This window comes from Castor canadensis, chromosome 3 (genome assembly GCF_047511655.1).
Source record: "Castor canadensis chromosome 3, mCasCan1.hap1v2, whole genome shotgun sequence".
In the NCBI taxonomy this organism is placed as follows: domain Eukaryota; kingdom Metazoa; phylum Chordata; class Mammalia; order Rodentia; family Castoridae; genus Castor; species Castor canadensis.
This window is the reverse complement of record NC_133388.1, coordinates 196,648,797-196,671,914: the sequence shown is the minus strand read 5'-3', so window position 1 is coordinate 196,671,914 and position 23,118 is coordinate 196,648,797. Positions and strand designations below refer to the sequence as shown.

At 40.8% G+C, this 23,118-nt stretch overlaps 1 protein-coding gene across 2 annotated transcripts in view; it reads left to right on the top strand.

Annotated features, from left to right (window-relative positions):
• Ptk2 (protein tyrosine kinase 2) overlaps nucleotides 1–23,118 on the top strand; it is a 252,149-nt gene that overhangs the window by 29,964 nt on the left and 199,067 nt on the right. Inside the window, exon 2 of one of the 2 annotated variants that reach the window (XM_074069292.1) lies at nucleotides 4,113–4,207. The exons of the other annotated variant lie outside the window; for it this stretch is intronic. The gene's annotated coding sequence lies outside the window, so the exon portion shown is untranslated. The remainder of the gene's footprint in view (nucleotides 1–4,112; nucleotides 4,208–23,118) is intronic. 2 annotated transcript variants of the gene reach the window in all.

Genomic DNA, 23,118 nt, shown 5'->3' with positions numbered 1-23,118 from the left:
TAAGAGTCTTAGCCCAGAGCCCAGCACATGGAAGGAGTCCGCTAAGATGCTGCTGTTGTTGACTATTGTGAGGTGTGCGCTCATCATAGGAGGAACAAATGTGGAGTCTATTGGAAGGAGGGATGGGGCTTAAGTTTTGTGCATATTGGTGTCAGTGTGGTATGGTAGAGCTCCTGAGTTAAAGCTGCTCCTCCCACCCCCACTGCTTTTTAAAGTACTATTTTATTGAATGGAGCCACACTGAATAGTTTACGTTGCCAATGGCTGCTTTTGTGCTACAACAGGGAAGCTGAGTAGTAGTGGCAAAGACCATGTAGCCCACAAAATCTCACTAATTACCATCTGGCCCTTTACAGAAGTTTGCTGACCTCTAGCTTGTAGGATTTTCTGATGGACCCGTCCAGTATAGTTAGACATACGTGTTTACAGTTCAATGAGAAGCGTGGCTAAGACATTTAAATTTGGTATTCCTCAGGAGACAAGTAATACTGCAGATATGGAGGTGAGAGGTTACCGGACATACTTAGAGCAAAGAAAAGGGTGCCCTGGAAAGCACTTGCAGGAAAAGCTGGGCAAAAACCCCAAAATGTCACAAACACAAGGAAAGGAGTGTAGACATAAGTGGCATTGGTATACAAGTAAGATAAGGGCAGAAATGTCCCATGCACACTGGTTGCATAAGGCAGTGCTTCCAAGCATTTAACTTGCCTCAGTTCTCAGGGGTTGGAGAGGTGTTTAGTAATTACCTTTTTTTTTTTTTTTTTTGGTGGGGTGCTGGTGGCTCATGCCTACAATCCTAGCACCTTGGGAGGTAGAGATCAAGAGGATCGCTGTTCAAAGGCAGCTCAGGCAAATACATTGTAAGACCCTATCTGGAAAAGACCCAACCAAAAGAGCTGGCTGGGTGGCTCAAGCGGTAGAGTGCCTACCTAGCAAGCATGAGGCCATGACTGCAAACCCCAGTACCACCAAAAAAAAAAAAAAGTTTCCATTTTGTCCCCAGGCAAGTTTAGTAATTGTTTTAGTTCGTGTTTCTTTCTTTTTTTTTTTTAAATCTTCAAACAGCTTACATTATGTCCAAGATTATTTTAGTGAGTATGGAACTTTAGTTGGACAGTTATTTCAGTTTTTTTTTCGAATATTGTTTTATAGTTCTTAAGATTTCTGTTGTGAAATCCTTGGCAAATCTTCCTGATTCTCCTCCCTTAGCTGTCTAACATAACCATAATTCTGATTTAAACCATTATTTGGAGATTTCATTATTCTCATGCATGTGTTCATTGGTAACAGGGTCTTGCTCTGTAGCACTTGACTGGTTTTGAACTCTACATCCTTTTGCTTCACCCTCTTCAGTGATAGGATTACATGTATGTGTTATCATGCCTGGCTATGACATTTTCTTACTTTGTTTTTAAAGTTAATCTCCCTCATCCTTGGTAATCTTAGTTCTTTTTATACCTGTTGTTTATTTTTCTCATGCTTACTAGTAGCATTTTAGTAGATTTTCTACGAAGCCGGTCACATGAACTCAGGTATTTGTGACACTTTAGTTCCAAGACATACGTTCCTTAGATGTGTTCTCTTTGAAGCTGGTTTGCTTCTTAAGCCTCGTGCTGTTCTGCTGTCTGTTTTGTCTTTCTGGTATCCTGGGTCTGAGTTTTCTTGGCTGATAGCTTCATTTTTTTGTGGAGTACATCAGCCAGAGGGTCATCATTTTAAAAGGTGATACCGCATCTTTGGCAACAAGAAGACAGCCGTCAGCATTCTCCTCTTTAGCACACTGCTCCACCCTGGCACTGAGCCCTCATTTTGGCAGCGCCTTTATTCTCCTGGAGAGTCCCTGTCGTCTTCATTAAAGCTCATGTTTTCTGTATATCATGCCTTCATTTTTGTTTATGCTCACATTTTGATGGAGGTCTTTCTCCAGTGGCTTAGGTAAAATTTTTCAAGAGTGTGTTTTACTGGAAACTGGATTGGTTTTCAGTTTGGACATAGAATTCTCAGTTGCCATTCATTTTTTCATGACTGCAGAGATACTGCTCCATTACCTTCTGAACTGAACCTAATTTCGTATCCTTTTTTTTTTCTTTTTTTTTTGGCAATACTGGAGTTTGCACCCAGGGCCTAGCACTTGGTAGGCAGGCACTCTGTTGTTTGAGTCATGCCTCTAGTCCTTTTTGCTCTGGTTATTTTGGTGACAGGGTCTCACTTTTTGCCCAGGTTCTTCTGCACCATAATCCATTTTAGGGTTCTTGACATTGCTGGGATGACAGGAGTATGTCAACCACACTCAGCTTTTTTTCACATTGAGATAGGGGTCTTGCACACTTTTTTGTCTTGGCTGGCCTGGAATCATCATTCTCCTGATCTCATCCTCCCTGTCATTTTGGATGATAGGCATGTGGCATTGTTCCCAGCTATTGGTTAAGATAGGATCTCGAGAACTCTTTGCACAGGCTGGCCTTGAACCCCAATCCTCTCCATGTCAGCCTCTCACGTAGCTAGGATTATAGCCATGAGCTACCAGCACTTGGCCTACTTTCTTATCCTTTCTAAGTAACCCCTCCTCTCCCAATCTTTAGAATTTAGGTTTTATTTTATTTTATTTTTTGGTTTGTTTTTATCCACAGTACTGAACATTGATTCCAGGGTCTCTAGCATGCTAGGCAAGTGCTGTACCCACTTGGGCCACACCCCTTGTTTTTTGAGATAGGGTCTTGTTAATTTTGCCCAGGCTTGGCCTTGATCCTATAGCTTCAGTTCTGAGAGCGTTGTAGAACTTGTCTCAGTCACGATGGTGTGCCATAGTGTAGACCTGCTTTCGTCTAGTGTTCTGCATATTCGGTAGGCCTTTCACTGTGGTAACTCGTATTCTTCAGTTCCAGGAAAAAGTTTGTGATGATTTTGCTTACTCCCACCTTTTGGAAGTCTCAGTATTCAGAGCTTGTCAAGGAGATATTTTCTTTTACTTGCACTCTAGTATATTTTTATTGTCTCTTTCCTTCCTTCCTTTTTTCTTTTTAAATCTACCTTTGGGGAGATGACTTCACTTGTTAGAGTAAAACCCTTGGTTTTTTACTTCACCTATTAGGCTTTTTCATTTCCAAGAAGGAGTGCTTTTTGTTCTTTTTAAAGAGTATTTTATATTTGTTTCATGATTGCAGTGTTGTCTTATCCTAGGTTATTAAAAATTTATATGGCTTGTTTCTTCCAGGTTGCTTTTCCCCCTTTCCCCTCTCCTGTTGTCTGTGTTGGTCTGTCTTCTGTGTTAGAGACTTTTCTCACATGTCTGGTATTATTTCCTTGGGGTGAATCAAAAAATTCTTGAAAAGCTTTAAGCATTTGGGTGGGACCTTTACACTCTGAGTTTTGTGTCAGAATATTCTGGATGAGCCATTTGTTGGGGAATCCCAAATTGGTATCTTAAGTCTTTTTCTTTTAGGTTGATCAGATTCCCCCAAACATTCTAATAGTCGCTTTCCTGCAGTATAAAGATGTGAATACCAGAGTTTTGGGAGCTGAGTGTGTGTGATGGGGAGCTGGAGTTTGTATTTAGTGACTAAATCCTCCTCTGTATAGTACAGTTGGCTAGGTTGACTTCAATTCAGTGATGCTCTGCTTTTTCTGGAGAATGGCCCTCCAGTCTTCGCTTAGGTTGGGGAGAGGGGTCCACATAGACACATGACATTGGGACTCTTGCTACATCATGGACAATCATCACCTTGTCCTCATCTTCCTTGGGCCTCAACCTTCTTCACCTGTGTGTTTGGTTTTCAATTTTTTTTTATATCCCATTGCTATAATTTTAGTGGGAGTGAGTGAAATAGGTGTATATATTCTGTTTGCTATCTTATCCTGAATTTATTAGCTAACTTTATTTTATGTTAGATTAATTTATGCTCATTGTTTTAATAGTTTTCAGGTATTTCATTTGTGTTCTCTTCATTAGCTGTGGTTTGGAGATAGTGATGATGAACGTTTTATTCTTCATTCAAGCTCTAGCAGTCTGCCTTGTAGGCATGAAGATGACCGTAAGGTGCTGAGCCTGCTAGAACTTTAAAAAAGGAGTGAAATAAAGGTGCTTATGTATATATGCATCTTGTTTCTTTCAGGTCTCTTGGACTACTATGGAAAGAGGAAAGAGATTCTAGGAATATTTTTAAAAATGTTACTTGATTTCTTCACAGTTATTGTTGTCCTTTGAGATGTGAGTATAATTCTCTTTCTGTACTGCATTTTGGCTTTTTTCTTTTTACCTTTCACCTTAGAGTCTCTAACATTCAATAGCAACAAAACAGCTGATTTCATAGAGCAGGTGAGGGGAGAACTATAAGTTCTAGATAATTCGTATACTTTTCTGACATGTAATGGTATTGGTTGTTAATAACAATGCTTAGAATATAGTCTGGGTATTAAAAACACTCTAAGATGCAGTTTCTGATTGAATCTTCCCATTAACCTTGTGAGTGAGGCTTATTATTCTTCCCCATTTCACATTTGCCAAAATGAAATACAGAGAGGTTAAAGTTAAAGGTTACTCAGTAGTAAACAACCAGTCTGGCTTTAGAGTGTGGGCTCTACTAGTATCTTATTCTCATGAGTGCTCAATTCAGATTAGCTGCTTATGTAGAGAAGTCGCTCAATTCTCTGTGGGGATACATTCTAAGATGACCCCCCCACAACCCCGCCGTGGATGCTTGAAACTGCAGACAGTACCAGACCTCATATATATACTATGTTTTTTTCCTATACACATAGTTCTGTGACAAAGCTTAACTTAGAAATTAGGTATAGGACGAGACTAATAAACAAGAATAACCAATAATAGAATAGAACAGTGTTATAACTGGTTGTTATAATTATATACTTTAATAAAGGTTATGTGGTTGCAGTTTTTCTCTCTTTCAGAATATCTTACTGTACATTCAGCTCTTCACTTAAAGGAAGCCCTTTACGGCTTCCCTTTGGCATACCTGAATTGTCAGCATCACTACTTATATGCTGTATGCCTCATGAACTTGAATTTCATGGATTCAGAATTTCTGATAGCTTATATATCTATACATTTTTCTTTTAAGATAAAAGCTTTATTTTTTGTGGTACTGGGGTTTGAACTTGGCTTTGCACTTGATAGGCTCTGTTGTTGGAGCCACACCTCCAATCCTTATTTTATAATTTTGTAAAGCAAATTTATAGTAAGCACAATTCATTTACTTTGTATAGAAACAAAATACCTTTCCATCTGCAAAAATTTAAGTTTTACTCTGTATAAAACTGATATGTGCATATTGTGCTTCAACTTTCAAGTCTGTGCAGCTTTACAAAGGACTGTCCTTCAGAAAGGCATCCAGTGTTTACTTCATTGCGTATTTGACACATGACATGTAACCTACATGTACAGTGGAGGGAAGCAAGCTGATACTTTTCATCAAATTTGACTCTGGCAAGTGTTTTGAGTAGGAAACCTGGATCTTTTTTTCCTTTTTTCCATTTTCATGTGAGAGCAGATTCACTTTCTTCTTTTGTTCTCCTTTCTCACGAAATCTACTTTTATTTCTAGGTATTAGGGCAATTATGTTGTGCAGTTTCCATTTATTAGCAAGACCTAGGGGTCTTGCTTCTGTTTCTCCAGTTTCCTCTGCCTGTTGTGGGCTAAGGGGAGGAGGCTGTTCTGTGCCTGTGCTTTTGCCAGGTGTGATTACTGTGTCACAGTTGAGAGGCAGTCACAGCCTGCCCTTCGTTTCTCTTGTGTACCTCTTCTGTCTGTATTGCAATTTTCTTTCTATAAGTAGAACAGTGTGTTCTACTTACTTGAGTACAAGTCTGTGTATAAGGGACCTTGAGTCCAAAGTTGTTACTGCATCTCTGCAATAACTAACTCACAGTTTTCACTAAATGCTGAATGAAGAGTATTTAATTCTTGTCACAAAATACATTCTTTTTTCTAGCAGAACCAAGCAAGAGGGAGAATATCATGTGTAACTGTTTGGCATTAGCAACATTGTCTCTAAAGATGCTGCCCCTTGGTATAGCATTAGATGGTTTCAAGTAGACAGGCAGAATTTTATTTTTACTGTAATGTGCAACATAACACAAGCCTCATGGGAGAGGTGACAAGCCAACACTTTTTTTTTTTTAATTGCGGGACCAGGGTTTGAACTCGGCTTCGTGCTTGCAAAGCAGGTGCTCTGCTGCTTCAGCTGTACCTCCAGTCCAGCAAGTCAGCTCTTGATGTCCCAGGAGCTGCTCATCAGCTTATGGGAACTTTGTAGCACCAGGACAAAACTTACTCATCTGGGTTTGGCATTTTATTTTTCAACATTTGAAAATACATAAACCTAGGAAAATAACCTCATGACCAGTGTTTCATCTTTACCCTACCCCCACACCTTTCTGGACATGATAAGCCATATGGGTAAGTCTAGCTTCCCAACTGGTGAGGTTGTGCCGAGATCCAGGTGTCTGGATTCTACTGAACACCCCATCATGCACTCTCAGTCTAGATGAACTCCTGAAGGATGGCTCTGGTTTTGATCCAGCCAGCCCTGACATAGTTGGCTCTGGGTCCCCACTTTGTTTTCAGGTCTTATATGGAGGGCAGGTGTTTGGGATGGAAGTATTTTAGAACCTCCTTCTTGTAGGAAGCAAATAAGTTTGGGAGCATTTGAGTTGCTATAATCTGTATACAGATCATTTTCAGGTTAATGGGCTGTGGGGAGGGTGGTGGACAAAGGGAAGAATATACTGAAACTCTTTTGTAAAACCCTGTATTTGTGAGTAGAGGCTTTATTTATTTATTTATTTATTTATTTTTAAAGCACCAGGGTGGATGAGCACAGTTGAGATAGATTGGACCTCTGAGGTCTGGAGCTTTTATGTAAAGGGCTGTTTAAGTGTCTAGAATTCCAGGAACTATTCTAGGCCATGACTTTCTCTTATGAATAAAGTAGACATGAGCCTGTACTTAGAAAATCTTTTTTTGGTGGTATGAGCAGTTTATGCAGGCAGTGAGGAGAGAGTATTGAGTTGGTCTGGAAGTATTCATGGGGCTTCATAACCCAGAAAAATCAGCAGAGGCTTCCCAACCCTGAAGAATACGTAGGCACTGGCTCATGTTGAGGAGATAGGCAGAGCAGATGTCACTTGTAAAGAAGGCTTAGAGGTAGGAAAGTTTGAATGTAGCTTACTGAAGTCAGAGCAGTGACCAAACTGGGGAAGATGTTAAGAGTGAAGCTGGAGGACCAGCTGTGGACTGACTGCAAAGGGTTTCTAACCGTGAAGGAGTGTGTGCACTGGCTGAGAACTAAAGGGTGTATTTGTACCTACTGATATAGTTAAGAATTGGGAGACAGAATAGACAAGATTAGGATCAAAAGTGACTTTTTGTCCCCTCACTAACCCCTAGTTCCACTCCATAGTCATGTTTTGGTCTGTTTTTTGTTTTAGGTTTTCTTATCTCCCAGACATGGTGAAACCTTGTCATTTGTGACTTCCCCACATCTCTTCCTGCATCTTTCATTGTTTACAGTTGATGAATATATTTCTTTTAAAAAAGCCTTCTGTGGTGGGTTGGAGGTGTGGCTCAAGTGATAAGTTGGTACTTGCCTAACAAGTACAAGACCCTGAGTTCATACCCTAGAAGCCACCCTTCCCAAAGTCTTCTGTCATTTTAACAATATCTTTCTTTGGTTTGAGTTGTTACTTTATTTTAGAATCTTGATTCCTTTGTTTGCAAGATACAGTATTGCTTTAATGATCACCTCTTCCCTCTCAGCCCGTCTTTTTATTTTTTTTATGGAACTGGAATTTGAACTCAGGGCTTCGTGCACTCTACCACTTGAGCTGTGCTTCCAGTCCATTTTGCTCCAGTTATTTTGGAGATGGGGGAGGCTCACAAATGTATTTGCCCAGCTTGGACTCGTATCTCAGTTCTCCTGATCTCAGCCTCCCAAGTAACTAGGATTACATGCATAAGCCACCAGCACCTGGCCATTTTACTTTTCTGTTGGTCAGTTGCCTCATTTGTTCAACAAATATTTACTGAGCCTTGCTATAAACAATAGCAGGAAAGTGGGGGCATAGTTGAGGTAGTTCTTAGGTATAGGGCTATGTTTTGCTAAGGTAGGGTGTGAGGCCGTCTCCCAGAGTGAGTGGAGAAGGCAGTGCGGGAGTTGAAAATGCACTGGCAGTGGTGAGGGAGGGGAGAGCCGACCAGGATAGAGAGGCTTGTCCTGAGTGTCTTGGTGCAGCTGTGGTTGGTGAGAATTAAAGTGGAATGTGCCTGTTTTGTCTGAGAGTTTTGTCTAGTGCTAGCTCAGGCGTAGTCTGGAAGTAGTCTTAATACATGTATTGAACCAGGGAGCTGATTCTTTCCAGGCTGAGTTATTGGACGACAATAGGAGCTGGTAAAATATTGGTAATTCTAGCTTCTTGAGGTGGAGATGGGGAGGATTGTGGTCTGATAAGATCCCATTTCAGCAAAGCTGGGTGTGGTGGTTCACATCTATAATCTCAGCTATCATGGGAGAGGTATAGGTAGGAGGATCGTGGTCTGAGGCCAGCCCCAGCAAAAGGCTTTAGCTATCTGAAAAATAGCTAAAGCAGAAAGGGCTGGGACATGGCTCAAGTCATAGAAGACTTTCCTAGAAAACACAAGGCCCTGAGCTCAAACCCCAGTAATAGTACCACTACCAACACACACACACACACACACACACACACACACACACACACACACGGTTTGGTTTTGGTTTGAGCTATGGACTTCATGGTTCAATTCAGGAAATATTTGCTGAATTCCTATTAAGTGCCAGCCATGGTTTTAATTGCTTTAAGTAAATAAAACAGGTCAGTTTACACTGAGGAAACCAAATAAATAATAAACATAATAACTACGTTATGTTACGTGTGTATTGGAAGGTCCAGGAAGTGCAATGGGAAAAATAGTGCCACAGCATAGAGTGGGTTTGAGGAGTTTGTTGTTGGCATTTATTTTCAGTGCTACTGGACCTCATGAACTATGCCCCGAACCCTTGAGTTCTAAGTAGAATGGTCACTGTAAGCCTCATTGCCAGTGAAATGTGAGTTAAATATGGTAGATGAGTGTATTATGATTTTGATATGTCTCTTAAGGCCCCTAGAGGTGTCATGCAGGCAGGTGATAGTATGAGCTTGGATGAGAAGACTAAGCAGGAAATAGAAATGAAAGCTGGGGGCAACAGGGGACCACGGAAGTGAGCATAGAAAAAGAGGACTGAGACTGGACTTGTGGGTTCCTTTACTTTGTGAAATGCAGCTGAAAAGTCAAGGTGAAGGTTGGGGTTTCACCTTTGGATTTAGCAAGGTCATTTTGGTGGTGTTTAGAGCAGTTTTGGGAGGACGTAAAAAGCCTGATTAAACTATGGGTTGATGTGGCAGGTTCCTTGTCTGATGAAGGAAGACAGTAGTGACATGACGATTCGTTAGCCACCATCATACTCTCCCACACTTGGGTGCTTAGTCATTCTTAGTGTGCCCTAGGTGCTGTACAGCCAGCCCAGTGTGTAAAGGTACATGATGTTATCATTGTCACTTTGTAGGTGAGAAAACTCAGGTCTTTTTTTACGTGTGGCCTCTGTTGGAGCTGGGAAGTGGAATGTCTAGATCTTAGCTCTCTTTGAGCATGTGTTCTGTTCTTTGCCATTCTGCTGTCTCAGGTGGGCTCTGGTACTTCATTTCCTAAGAGACCTAAAAATTGCAAAGAGAATAGTGCTGTTTAGTTCTGGGGAAGCAGCACTCGGAGCTGTTTGGAGTGCTTCTGCTGTGGGTTCTGTTTTGCTCCTTCATTACAAATCACTCTCGGCGTGGGCTTGTGATTGGAAGTAAAATTGTGCTGAAGGCTCACACCGGAAACAGCAGGCTCTCATCCCTGCCACTGGCTGCTTCCAGACACTCCAGGAAGCTCCTCTGAGCTAGTGCTTCCAGCATTTCCATCCGCATTCCAACAGGACTTGTGTGCTAGTCATTGATGTATCATCAGTCTTAGAAAAGTTATATTCTGAATTCCTGTCAGGGTAAGTGGGGATTTCCTCTCTTACACCTTCTTTTCTCTTACCTGTCTTCCCATTTGAGTCTATAATAATTTTTGTTTAGAACTGTATTTTGTTTCAAATTTTCTTTTTTAAATATTTTAATTTTTTTGGTGGTTCTAGGGTTTGAACTCAGGACCTCACACTTGCTAGGCAAGTACTGTACTACTCTGCCAGCCTTTGTATTTTGTATTCAGTGATTGTGACTGTAAACATTGCTTACTGTTGAACAGTTGCTTACAGTTAATGTAGTAGGATTACCTCTCCATTCTTGTTTGTTTGCATTTTTCATATTTTCTTGGAGTTACAGTTGCCTCATTTTTCTCCCTTTTTGCTTAATATTATTAGATCTTGCTCTTCCTGTAAGCTCTTTCTGGATGTTGTGAGGCCTTCCAAGTGAATGTGTCCATGCCATTTTCCAGGCAACCCCTCCTGTGTCCCCATTCCCTGTTTGCCCTGAGAGCTGCTCTGGAGGCCTGTGAGCATGGAGTGGGAAGAGTCTGAAGGGCTGAATAGATGAGACTGGAGAAGGTGAGACAGGGGAGAATGCTGATTCAGCAGGAGAGGTGATTTCTTCCTGGGAAGCTTATCAGGAGCAGGCCGTCACTGAGGAGGGTCTTCTGGGTAGAGAACAGATGCAAAGAAAAGCATGGCCTTGTGGTGGAGGAGGCCTGTTACTTTGGTAATTTGAAAGGCCTGTGTTCCTGTGACTTGGTAGATTGTGCATACTGTCTTGGAACAGACTTTGTTCTAAACCATTTTAAATAAGATAATGTGGGAAAAGGGACATTCAGGATGCTAAACACTGATGGTGATTTTGTATTGTCCTAAAACCTGAATATAGAGTATATTAGGAACACCTGAATCTATGTGATAATCTTAAAGTGTGTTTCATGTCTTGCTTTGTGAAAATAATCCTTTTAGTACACCTGTCCCAAAAACCTAATTACCTTGGCCTTTGGCTGTCCAAGCCAGCTCACCAGTGCAGGAATCTGTGTTGTAGTGCCACTTCAGACTTCCAACAAGAATAAGGCAAACAACTGGAAACTTAAGGAATTGCTCTGTTATTAGCTCATTTGAGGAGAGGCAATCCTTGGGGTTGGGAAAATGTTGAGGTGTGCAGGCACAGCTTCCATCTACATGGCACACCTAAAGAATCCCAGAGGAAAATCAGCTCAGATACTGAGTTAGTGAAAAGCAAGAGCAAATGGTTTGTTGCCTTTGGAAAAAAGCATTGCTTACTTTGAAATACGGAGGCAGGGTGATTAGAAATAAGACCTGTAAATGGCCTTCCCAACTGTAGACTCCAAGGTACTTTCCTAAAGGTCTGTCATAGATGGTCAGGACCCTCATTCAGTTCAGTGGGGCCACTGTGTGCAGATGTTACCTGCTGTTTGAAGTTTCACCTTTACATTCAGGTTTGTGAGGAGTACCTCTTTCAGTCTTCCTTAACACTTGTGATTCAGGAATTATGGGTGAAAGATAATAGTCATAATCATGGCAGTTATACTTAGGTGTCAGTCATGTGAATTCTAAATTTTTCTGTACAGTAGCCCAATAAAGTGATTTCTGTTCCCATTTTAGAGATAAGAACAGGGCTTAGAGAAGTTTTAAGAAATTTGTCCAAGTTGCCATGAGGTGGTATCTTTTCTCCTATTCTTTTCATCAGAGCTTGGCCCATGGTCTTAGCCAGTGTGTAGGTTGACAGAACAGTGCCATCTGCTGAGCTTCCAATGACCTTCCCTCCTTGCTTGCACTTCCTCTTGAAATGTGTTAACCATGGCACAGGGTTACCATTATTTCTGTAAAGTGCTGCAAGTAGTGCTCATCACTTGTGTTCCTGACTCATGATGAAGGAAAATTGTGGTTTCCTCAGATACTTGGGAAAACACAAAGAAATTTGTGTTCTTGATCCTAGAAGTAAGCAGATAACTTTCCCTAGGATTCAAATGTCTAGAGTAAAGAAGAAGCAGGGCTGAGAGGTTGTGAGTTTTTTTTTTTTTCCTACCTGTCTTTGTACATGGTGGCTTTTAGGGAGCAGACAGTCTTAGGGTAGCAAGAGGCATTTTAGATTTTTGTCTGTTCCTCATGAATTCTAAGTGGCTAATAAAATATACTGACTTTCCCATGTCATCATTGATAAACTATTAAAAAGCATAGGCTGATAAAAATTTCATTTAAAAAATGGCCAAAAGATTTGAAGAGCTATTTCCTCCATTTCATGTGGATGACAGTAAGCACACATAAAGGATGCTCAGTTAGTTGTCGTTAGGAAACGTAAGTCTCAACCTGAGTGAGACAACTGTTGCGGCCTGTTGGACTGGCTGATGTTAAAACCAGCAGGTGACACTGCCAAGCATGTGGAATGGTGAGAACGCTCACGCTTTGCTGGTGGGCGTACAGAATGTTCTAATGATTTTGGAAACAGATTTGGCAGTTATTTATAAAATTGAACATACACTTACCATGCAACCTAGCAACCCTATACCTGTGTATTTACCCAAGATAAATGGAAACGAGTGTCCACAAAGGCCTTTGTGTGAATATTGCTGGAAACAACTTAAACGTTCATCACTTGGTAGATGGATATACAGATTTTGGTACACTTCTACATTGGAACCTTGTCTAGCAATAGAATTAAGTGTTGATGCAGATAACAAAATGGTTGAATCTCAAAAAAAAACAAAAACCCAAAATGGTTGAATCTCGAAAGCAGTTTGGTAAGTGGAAGCACAAAACTGCACTGCACTGTATAACTATGATTCTGTTTATGTAATACTTGGTAAAGGCAAATCTGTAAGAACAGAAGTCTGTGGTTGCCTGGTTCAGGGTAGTGAAGAGACTAGAGACAAAAGTACACAGGGGCACTGTTGGGGTGAGGAAGGAATCTGTCCTTAGTGTGATGGTTACTCCTTATCCAAGCATGCTTGTCATGTGCACAGAACTGATTGGTTTTTTTTTTTTTTTTTGGGTGGGAGGGCAGTACTGGGGCTTGAACTCAGGGCCTTGTATTTGCTAGGTGGGTACTCTGCTACTTGAGTTACCCCTCCACCTGCATAGAATTGATTCTACCTCAAGAAGCTAAACTTTTCTAAAGGGAAGAATGCTGTTTATGTGTACACAAACAGATATACAGACACACAAGCATTCACATAGACACAATCATTTGAGCTTAGTTTTCCTTTCCAGTTGGATTAAGTTTTGTTTTTCTGTATTTAGTATCATGGAATTTGTGTTGAGTACCTTTCAGCATAGATAATACAACTTGCAAAAACATAATCTTGGAGTATTTGCTTGGTTTATGTAATCTGATTTTTTTGTGCCTTTCTTCACATACTAAATGTTATGGAGTCATAACATTTTGTACTCTCACCAGCAAAGGCATTTCTCTTATAATGAAACTGAATATTGGAGAGGTTGATGATTTACACAAATTGTAGGTGTTTCAGAAGTTAAATTTTTAGGGTTCTCCCATGTCATTTCAGCTCTTATAGCTCTGGAGAAGTTTTACCAGCTTTGTAAGTTAATAAAAAATTAACTTTTGTGGTATTGATGAGACAAATTTAATTACATAGTTATAATTGTAGAGTACAATTGTATTTTAACCTGCTAGGAATAAGAAAATGGACGGTAAATAACGGAAAATACTTCTTACTGAATTTAAGGCTTAATTATCATTGTAGATTGAGTTTCTTAAGATTATGTTTGAGAGTTGCTTATTTTCGTTACTTGTTTGTTGTTGCTGTATTGGGGATTGACTTGGCTACTCACCCCAAGTCCTTTTTGTTTTTAGTTTTTCACACAGTTGTCCTGCATTAACTTTGCCCACCTGGCCTTGAGTTGATCCTTCTGTCTTCACCTCTTGAATAGCTGGGATTACAATGTTCACCACCATGCCTGGCTTTTTGGAACCCTTTGATCGTCCGTGGAGTTGTTAGCAAATTTTCCCAATAAACTGTGTCTTAAATTGCCACATCAGTAGGTGGGAGGGGAATTAAAGTACAAAATGTGTGCGTATAATGCAGTTTTCTTTTAAAAATCAATTCTTTGACTTTAGGAGATCAGAAGGCCATTATTTTAAATAGTGAGCCCTTCCTCCCTCTGTAATCTGTGGAAGCACTGTAATGTGTGGTGATAAGAGGGCTGATGAGGTGCCCTGAGAGGGTTTCCTGGGCGGGTTGTATTTCCCCAGTGTACGTGCTCCTCTGGGTTTGCAGCCTGCTTTACTGTCTCCCGCAGCGCATTTCTGATGGCAGCTTTGACATAGTACGTTTATATGGTGAGCACATGTCTGAGAGTCTTCTGAACAGTTGGTGTTTGGGAACAGAAGAGGGATTTGGGGATGATCTGCATTATACTTTTTTATTGTCTTTTCCCACTGAGATACTTTTCTCTAGGAATCTTTTCATTGACCTTTGTTTTGAAGGCTTAAGAGTGCTGGTGGGCTTCTTAGAATTGATGGCCTTCCTAATATCTTTTTCAGGTGGTGGTCATGCTGCAGTAACTGTAGCTGCATGGCACAGGGTGGCTGGGCACACTGCCTTCATTCTAGTTGGATTGGGTGTCACTGTTGCACTGCACATACTGAGTTAACGGCATTAAAATGTCTTCTGCTCTGTTTAATCGAGAAGTTACTGCATATGCAGAATAGCATGGAAATAGAGGTGGAACATACATTAAAAAGAATTTAGTTTTGCTTATTTTTCTGTATTCTTAGAAAGGATATTTAATAGGCCTTAAAACAGAATGTATTAAAAGATACAGTACAGTGCTTGCCTACCATGTGGAGGCCTCCAACTCCAGCATTATAAAACAAACCAAAAAGATACTAAACTCACTTGTAGTTTTTCTATGCCTCAGGACCCTTAGTGTGAATAGTTGTGATTTCAGTATGCAGGCTACACAGCCTGTGTCTTTTCCTCAGTGCTGGTCCTCAGACTTCCAGCATTCTTTGAAAACTGTTTTCGTTTGTGGAAAGGCACAGGAACTAGAATAACAGTAATTCATCAGTCATCATGTTTTGTCATCAAAACAGATCTGTGCATGCAGTCTGTCTTTCCCCCGTTCATTTGTTGTATAGGTGGGATTCTTCCACCTTCTTTTTAAATTATTATTTTTTTCTTTTATTTATATGTGCATACAATGTTTGGGTCATTTCTCCCCCTTCCCCCCACCCCCTCTTACCCCCCCATCCCCTCCCTTTCCCTTCTTCCACCTTCTTGATAGTTATTTTTTACTTCTAGCATTTACATGTGTGTCTTACATCTCTTATACCTAAAATTTTGGTTCCTAACATTAGCACTATTATGTAGTTGCTTCATTATTCATACATTTAAAGCTATGCGTAGTTTCAGCATAGTAGTACCATACCACCAGCCACTAGACCTGAATACATTTGAACACAGCTTCTTTGCTTCACCTTGGTATTATTTCTATAATAATTACAAACAGTTTGGATTTCTGTACAGTTCCTTGTGTTCATATGGGATGTCTTGTACCCAACCATGTACAGTCCAGTTGCCCTGATGGCTTTTAATGGGCTTGTTTGCTTCACTTTTGCTTTCGTCTATTAGGGTGCAATGAGGATCTCATACCATTGGTAGGAGTATTAATTTGGACACCTGCTTTGGACAGTACCTTTTCAGTGCTCAGAGTCTGTGACCTGATAATTCCCAGGGCATACACAGTAGACAAGTGTGTGTACGTGTACCAGGAGACATGCGGTGGAGATTGGCCTATGCCATGTGTGGGCTTCTCCTGTCACTCCCTGCAGAGCTGGGAGTGGCCTGCCTGTGGATATGGCTGTCTTTCCACACATACCCTTGTATTCAGGTTGTTTAGAACAGAGCTTGGTGTATCGTCAGTGCTCCCTAAATAATTCTCACTTGAATGAATGGAAGAATAACCTTTTCCAGCTGGCTTTTGGATGATTGGGAATGGTGCTGGACTTAGGTGTACAAATTTTATTAATCAAGGAATTTGGGTTTGCAGATGCCAAAACTCACTGTAGCTAATGTAAGAAAAAAAAAAAAAGATCACTTTATATAAATCGGGATTCCAGGGGTTGTTGAATTCTGCTGTGCCGGAGATCAAGGTTTCAGATATTTCCCTTTTTCTCCTCCCTGAGACATGCTTTCCTCCCTTCTTCTCCCCCTTGCCTTGGGAGGATTTTCCATTCCTCTCCGATTTACTGAGGCTTCAGGACTAAGTCTCTCCAGCTGAACCACGTGCAGGGTGTGATGGGGAGGAGAGGTGCACTGTAATGAAATGCCCCACTGCCATTATGCTGCAGAGAGGTCCTTTGTAGGAGTGGAGTGTTGTTCCTGGACAGAGAGACCAGACACTGTGCAGGCCTCGTCAAGCCTGCCAGGATGCACAGTGTGTCACTTAGGTGCCTGGCTTTTTACTCTTAGGAAAAGAAAATCCCTTGTATGCAGGGTATATGCCCCTTCTACAGAAAATGCTTAAGGAGTTGAGGCAGCTTAGTTGCAGGTCACACTGTAAGTTTAGAAGCTACATTTGAATAAAATCATCTTAACTCTAGGAAACATGGGTTTTCAGTTATACAAGTTACTTATTTCAAATGTTATGTCAAATTATGCACTGTAATTTTAGGAGGGATTATCATTATGGCTTATCTTAACAATTATTGTTGTTAAGAAAAGGGTAAGATTTTTGTCCAAGGAAGACCTTGTTATTTGCCAATGTTTGATTTGAGGGCGGTAATACAAGAAATTATTAGAAACTAGTACAAAAGAAAACATCTTTCTAAAGAGAGAGTTGTTTTTAGAAGTGAACTTTACATGCAGAAAATAAGAATCAGTCTGTAACAGATGGTCTAAAAATTTCACCAGTATTGTAGCAGAGACTTAACAGAATAAAGACATGGCAAATGCTGTGGGTTTAGAACTTGGAGAGCTCAGCCGGGAAGTTGGAGAAGTGCCTTCCTGTGGGAGGTTCCAGAGCCCTTTGGGCATGGCAGGCCATTGTAAGGACACTGTGTCCTAAGTGAGGTGAGGGCTATGGGATGTTCTTGAGCTGAAGAGTGCCTCAGTCTTTAGAGAAACTTGGAGGATGGAGTTGCTAGTTACTGATTTGGGAACCCTGTCTGAAGCTTAGCTTTTTTTTTTTTTTCCTTTTTTGTAGAAAACTAATGGTGTATTTACATTAAAAAAATTTTTTAAGTAAGGTTGAAACAATTATTAGACACAGTTTCTTTTCTATAGTACTTGTAGCTCTTTTAGGAATTTTATTTATTTGTGTCTTTTTCTTGGTTGATTTTCTAGAAACTTGTTTTCATATACCAAATGATGGCTTTTAAAAACTACATATGTGCCTGGTGCTGGTGACTCACACCTGTAATCCTAGCTACTTGGGAGGCTGAGATTGGGAAGATTGCAGTTTGAGACCAGCCTGGGCAAATAGTTTCAGACACCCTGTCTTCAAAAAAAAAAGAAAGAAAAAGCTAAACCTGCAGCATAACAAGGTGCCAAGGTTGATTACAGTGCCCACTGCACAAGAAAAGCCTAAAGGACAGAACATATGTGTGTATGTGTATACATATGCCTTTGTGGGACTGGGGTTTGAACTCAGGGCTTCGCACTTGAGCCACACTTACAGTTCGTTTTGCTCTGGCTGTTTTGGAGATGAGGTCTGGCCTTGAACCGCAATCCTCCTGATCTCTGCCTCCCAAGTAGCTGGTATATATGTGTGAGCCACTGGTGCCTGGTTATCCTTTAGCTTTAATCCATGTATTTTATGTTTAACTTATCCTTTGCCACTGCTTTTTAGAAGTTTTGCTCTTAGGTTATTTATTTCTGCTTAAAAAATTTTGTTTTGCAGTGTTGGGTATCAAATGTCAGTACTCACACATGCTAAAGCACATACTGTACCACTGAGTTACACCCTGAGCTGGATTTAGTTATTTTTTTAAATACTATACAAATCATCTTTAAAATGGTATAATTGCCACTATCTACTATGGAATGTTTCCATCACCTCAGAAGGAAACTCCATACCCACCAGCCGTCACTCTTATTCCTAGCTCCAGCCCAGGGAGATCAGTAATCTACTTTGTCTTATTACAGATCTGTTTGTTCTGCATGTTTCAGAGAAAAGCAGTCGCATGGTCTTTTGGGTCTGGCTTCTTAAATTTAGCTTGTTGTCTTCAAGGTTCATTCTTCTTCATTCCTTTTTATTGCTGAATAATATTTGCCATAAATATCCTATATTGCTTTTAGGCTTAGCTGGCCAAAACCTTGCGTGGCTTTTCTGTCCTCTGAAAGCAATTTTTTGTGGTTGCAGAGTCCAGATTCTCAGCCTCCCTCTTGTTTCTAGACTTGGCAAGTGAATACCAAAGGTAAAGAAGCTGCAGAGGATTCTGTGGTTCTTCCCAAGTCTTCTCACCTCTTCTTCTCACTGCCTTAGCATCTCTCTGCTTCCTTCCGTCAAATGACGTTAGTATTTTATTCACTCTTCTAACTTTTCTAGAGGAAGTGCTGTTCTACTGCCAGCTGTTGCCTCTGCTTGGATTCAGAAATCTCAAGACTATTTTTTCATTACAGTTGCTAGAGGTGAATTCCTGACTAAAAAGGGGCAAGGTGGTGGAAAGGAGGGCTCTTTTAATAAGGCAGTCATTTACCAACCCTCTGGCTCTTCATGCCCCAGAGCGTGGATTGAGCCACTGCTTTTAGTTGGTCATCTTGGACAGAACAACAGATTAAAGATGCGTGATACCCGCTGTATCACAGGGCATGCAAATATCTGTAATTTGAGCACTAATTTTACTAGCAGGTTTTTACAGCCTTTCTTCTGTAAGTCCAGTTTTTAAGTCCAATTGACTGGACTGGTATAAAAAAGTGCATTATAGGTTCAGGGTCACAGGGGGCATGGGGGCATAGCTCAAGTGGTAGAACATCTACCCAGCAAGGTCCAGTTCAAATCCAATTCCACAAAAAAAAGTACATTTTAATTGTTTTACTTAAAATGCTAAGTTGAGGTTACTGAGGTCCTCGGTCCGTGAACAAAGCAATGTTAAATATCTTTATTTTACTCAGTATAGGGTGATTTATGTTTAGTATACACAGGACAAGAATGTTTTTGGATTCACAGACACCCTAGGGACATGCCCTGGGTGTGTGTGGGGGTCATGGGATTGAGGAGGATGAGGCCGTTGAGGGAAGAGTGGAGTGTGGGCAAAGCTGGGATTAGGGGGTGAGGCATTTGTTGCCAAAAAGACACCTCAGTGATTAGCATAAGAATAGTTTAACACAGTGGACTTAAAAATCAATGAAAACAATTCATGATGAACAAGATCCCAATATTTGAAGTGTATCAGGACCAGGATTACTTATCTTTCCTTCTGCCTCATTGTCCAGCATACAGCACTGTCCCTGTTTCTGTCTTTACTTCTGATTACTTTGGGGTTGATTTGTTCATGTGTTTCTGGCTTCTTAAGGTCAAAAAATAGACACTTGCTGGTTTTCTTTTTAATTATATGAACAGTTATCAGTTCCTCGCAAGTGCTCTTTCAGGTGCATGATAAAAATGATGTTGGTATATATTTATCATTCTGTCCCAAGCATTTCCTAATTTCTTCTTGAATTTGTATTTTTGACCCATGTGTTATTTAGAAAGGCATTGTTTCACTCCTAAATACTCCGTATTATTTCTTTTCACATAGTTGCCTCTTGTGTTAATTTGTTGTTTTGAACAGAAAGTACAGCCACATTGTATAAAACTCACATGGATAGGCATTAAATCATGACTCCCCGTCTCTTAACCTGACCTTTCCCCACCACATTCTCTCTAGATGGAATTGTTCTTCATCATGGGTTCTTTGCATATGCCACACAAAGAGGATGTGGATGTAGTTTTCTTTTGCTTTATGTCAGCACACCACACTCTGCACTTTTCTACACCCGTTTAAAAATTACCTAAAATTTTATCTTAGAAATGATTGTGGCTTGGGATGTAGCTCAGTGATAAAAACACATATGCCTAGCATGCACCAGCTTGTGGGTTTGATTTCCTGCACTACAAACACACACACAAACACATACACACCCCCTTGCATTTTAGGATCGGGAGCTAGCTTATTCTTTTATATGTTACTTTTTTCATTCATGAGCATTTTCTAATATCAATAAAAAGTTTTAGAAAACACCACTTTTTTTTAGATTTTGTTTATTTTATTTTTTTCTCTTCCCTCATTTTTTTTTCTTTTTTTAAAATTTTTATTGTTTTATTATTCATATGTGCATACAATGCTTGGGTCATTTCTCCCCCCTGCCCCCACCCCCTGCCTTACCACCCAATCCACCCCCTCCCTCTCGCCCCCCCCCACCCCCCTCGATACCTGGCAGAAACTATTTTGCCCTTATCTCTAATTTTGTTGAAGAGAGAGTATAAGCAATAATAGGAAGGAACAAGGGCTTTTGCTAGTTGAGATAAGGATAGCTATACAGGGAGTTGACTCACATTAATTTCTTGTACATGTGAGAAAACACCACTTTTTACTGCTTGTGTGTTTACTTGCTTTGATGTTCTAGGCTGTATTTTTTCCCCTCCTGTTGAACCTGCAGGCTGCTCCCAGTTTCTCTTATAATAGCCTGTGAATTAGGTAAGCCTCATACTGTCTTAAAGCTTAAGGGTGATTTGTTGGGAGGTTTACTAGGCCAATGCAACAGAATCTATAATCTGGGGGCGCTCTCTGTGTCTGCTTCTGATAAACTGTGAATGCCTCAGGGGATAGGACTCTGTTTCATGGTTTGAGGTCCCTAGTGCCTAGTTCATTACAGAAGCACAGAGGATGCAATCAGCAGTGCACTCACACGGAGCCTTATCAGGTACCTCACAGCCCTTAAGTCCATAGTTAGGTGTTTGGGGCCCAATGAGAAAACTGTTAAGAGTTTTAAAAAGAAAAAGAAAAGTGCCTAAAGTCACTCATCTCCTTGTGGCTAAGTTTGGTATTAGATGAATACTTGAAGTCAACTGCATGGATCTTTTAGATTTAAGGAGGAAGAAAGGTAACGGTTGTATGATTTTTCTACTTCACCAAGCCCAATGCTGTCACAAGACTGACATTCCTAAGCTTCAGTTTTCTCTTTCTTGGGAATGATGATGTTTACTAATATCTTACAGGTCTTTGGGGAATTAAAAAATTTAAATGCTGTACACAGAGCACCTCTTGTACAGTGCTGGGTCAGCATCAAGTGCTCAGTCAGGGCCTGGCCAGGGCCTCTTTCGTGCCTCTTCTCTGTGTATCTTTCCCTCATGAAAGTAAATGTGATGTCAGATTATAGGCTTCTTGTATAAATGAAACTAATTCTTGTAAAATGGCTCAACACTATGAAATTTTAAATTGTGATAAAAATAAACACAGTACCACAAACAGAGTTCTCCAGGCTTAGTATGCAGTGTCTTAGTGTTAAGTACCTTACATTTTGTGACCAGATTTTCAGAATTTGTTCGTAGTGAGAAGTAGCGGTGCTCTCTCATTGACCAAGTACTGTTTCCCTGCTCCAGCTTTGCTAGCCAGTCTTGTGCTTCATCTTTAAGATTTTGGCTCCTAGCCGGATGCCGGTGGCTCAGCCTGGAATCCCAGCTGCTCAGGAGGCAGAAATCAGGAGGATTGTGGTTCCAAGTCAGCACGGGCAAACAGTTCACGAGACCCTATCTCAAAAAAAGGGATGGTGGAGTGGCTCAAGGTAAAGGCCCTGAATTCAAGCCCCAGTATCTCAGGAAAAAAAAAAAAAATTGACTCTTAAGGAATACCTTGTATACATGGAATTATGTAGTATTTGTCCTCTTTCACTTTGTAGTGCATCCTTAGGATTCAGTCATGTTGTAATACATGTCACGATTTTCTGTCTTTGTGAGGCTAGATAATAGTTCATGGAGTGTGTACACAATATTGTGTTTATCTGTTCTTCTGTGGGTGGAGACTTTGGTACTTCCTCTTTTTCATTATTATGAACATGGATGTGCAAACACCTCTTCCAGGCCTGGATGTATGCCCACAAGTGGGATTGGTGGGTCTAATAGTGGGTCTAGTTTTGTTTTCTTATTTATTTATCCCATTACTGGGGATTAAACTCAGGGCTTCTTGCTTGTAGACATGTGCTCTACCACTTGAGCCATGCCACTAACCCTTCTTTGCCTTTAGGCTTTTTTTTTTTTTTGGGAGAGGGTTCCATGTTTTGTTCTGTTTTTTTTTTTTCCTTAGGCTGACTGTGATCCTGATCCTCCTGCTATGTCTCCCATGCACCTGGGATTATAGGCATGTGCTGCCATACCTAGCTTATTTTTTTGAGATGGGAGTCATGCTAACTTTTTGCCTAGACTGGCTTTGAATGATTAGTCTCCCAATCTCTGCTTCTTGAGTAGCTCAGATTAAAGGTGTGAGTACTGTGCCCAGCCTCGTTTTAATTGTTTGAGGAACCTCCATATTTTTTTCTATAACAGCTGCACCATTTTACATTCCCAGCAACAGGGTGTGCAAAGACTCCAGTTTCTTCACATCCTCGTCAACCTTTACTGTTAAAAGAATAGTAGCCATCACCAGTGGGTATGAAATTGGTCCTAACGTTTTTATTTTTTTTGCTGGTACTGGGGTTTGAATTCACTGCCTCCTACTTGCTAGGCAAGCACTCTACCACTTGAGTCACTCCCCCAGCCTGGTCCTTACATGTTATAATGAGAAAAGATTTTAGGTAAAATTGGACAAGTGAGTCCATCAATTTCTTGGTAAACTGGAGTCCTGTCTATTCATACCAGTGTGAAAAAGTGAAAGCACAGAGAGGGGGAAGGGACAGAGCCACCCAACTACTGTGCAGCTGTGTTGGGAAGGAGGGATGCAGCCCACCTGAGCTTCTGTGCCTATGGCAGGGCTTCACCTGTGCTGGGTGGTGCTGATCAGTCCAGATCCCAGCATGAGCTTGTTTCCCCGGGTGATTTACAGTGAATGATGGTTTCTCAGTCTTCAGAGCTGAAAGACGTAGGTGAGAGGGATTGACATTCACCACAAGAGGTCCTCCTGACTCCACTGGGC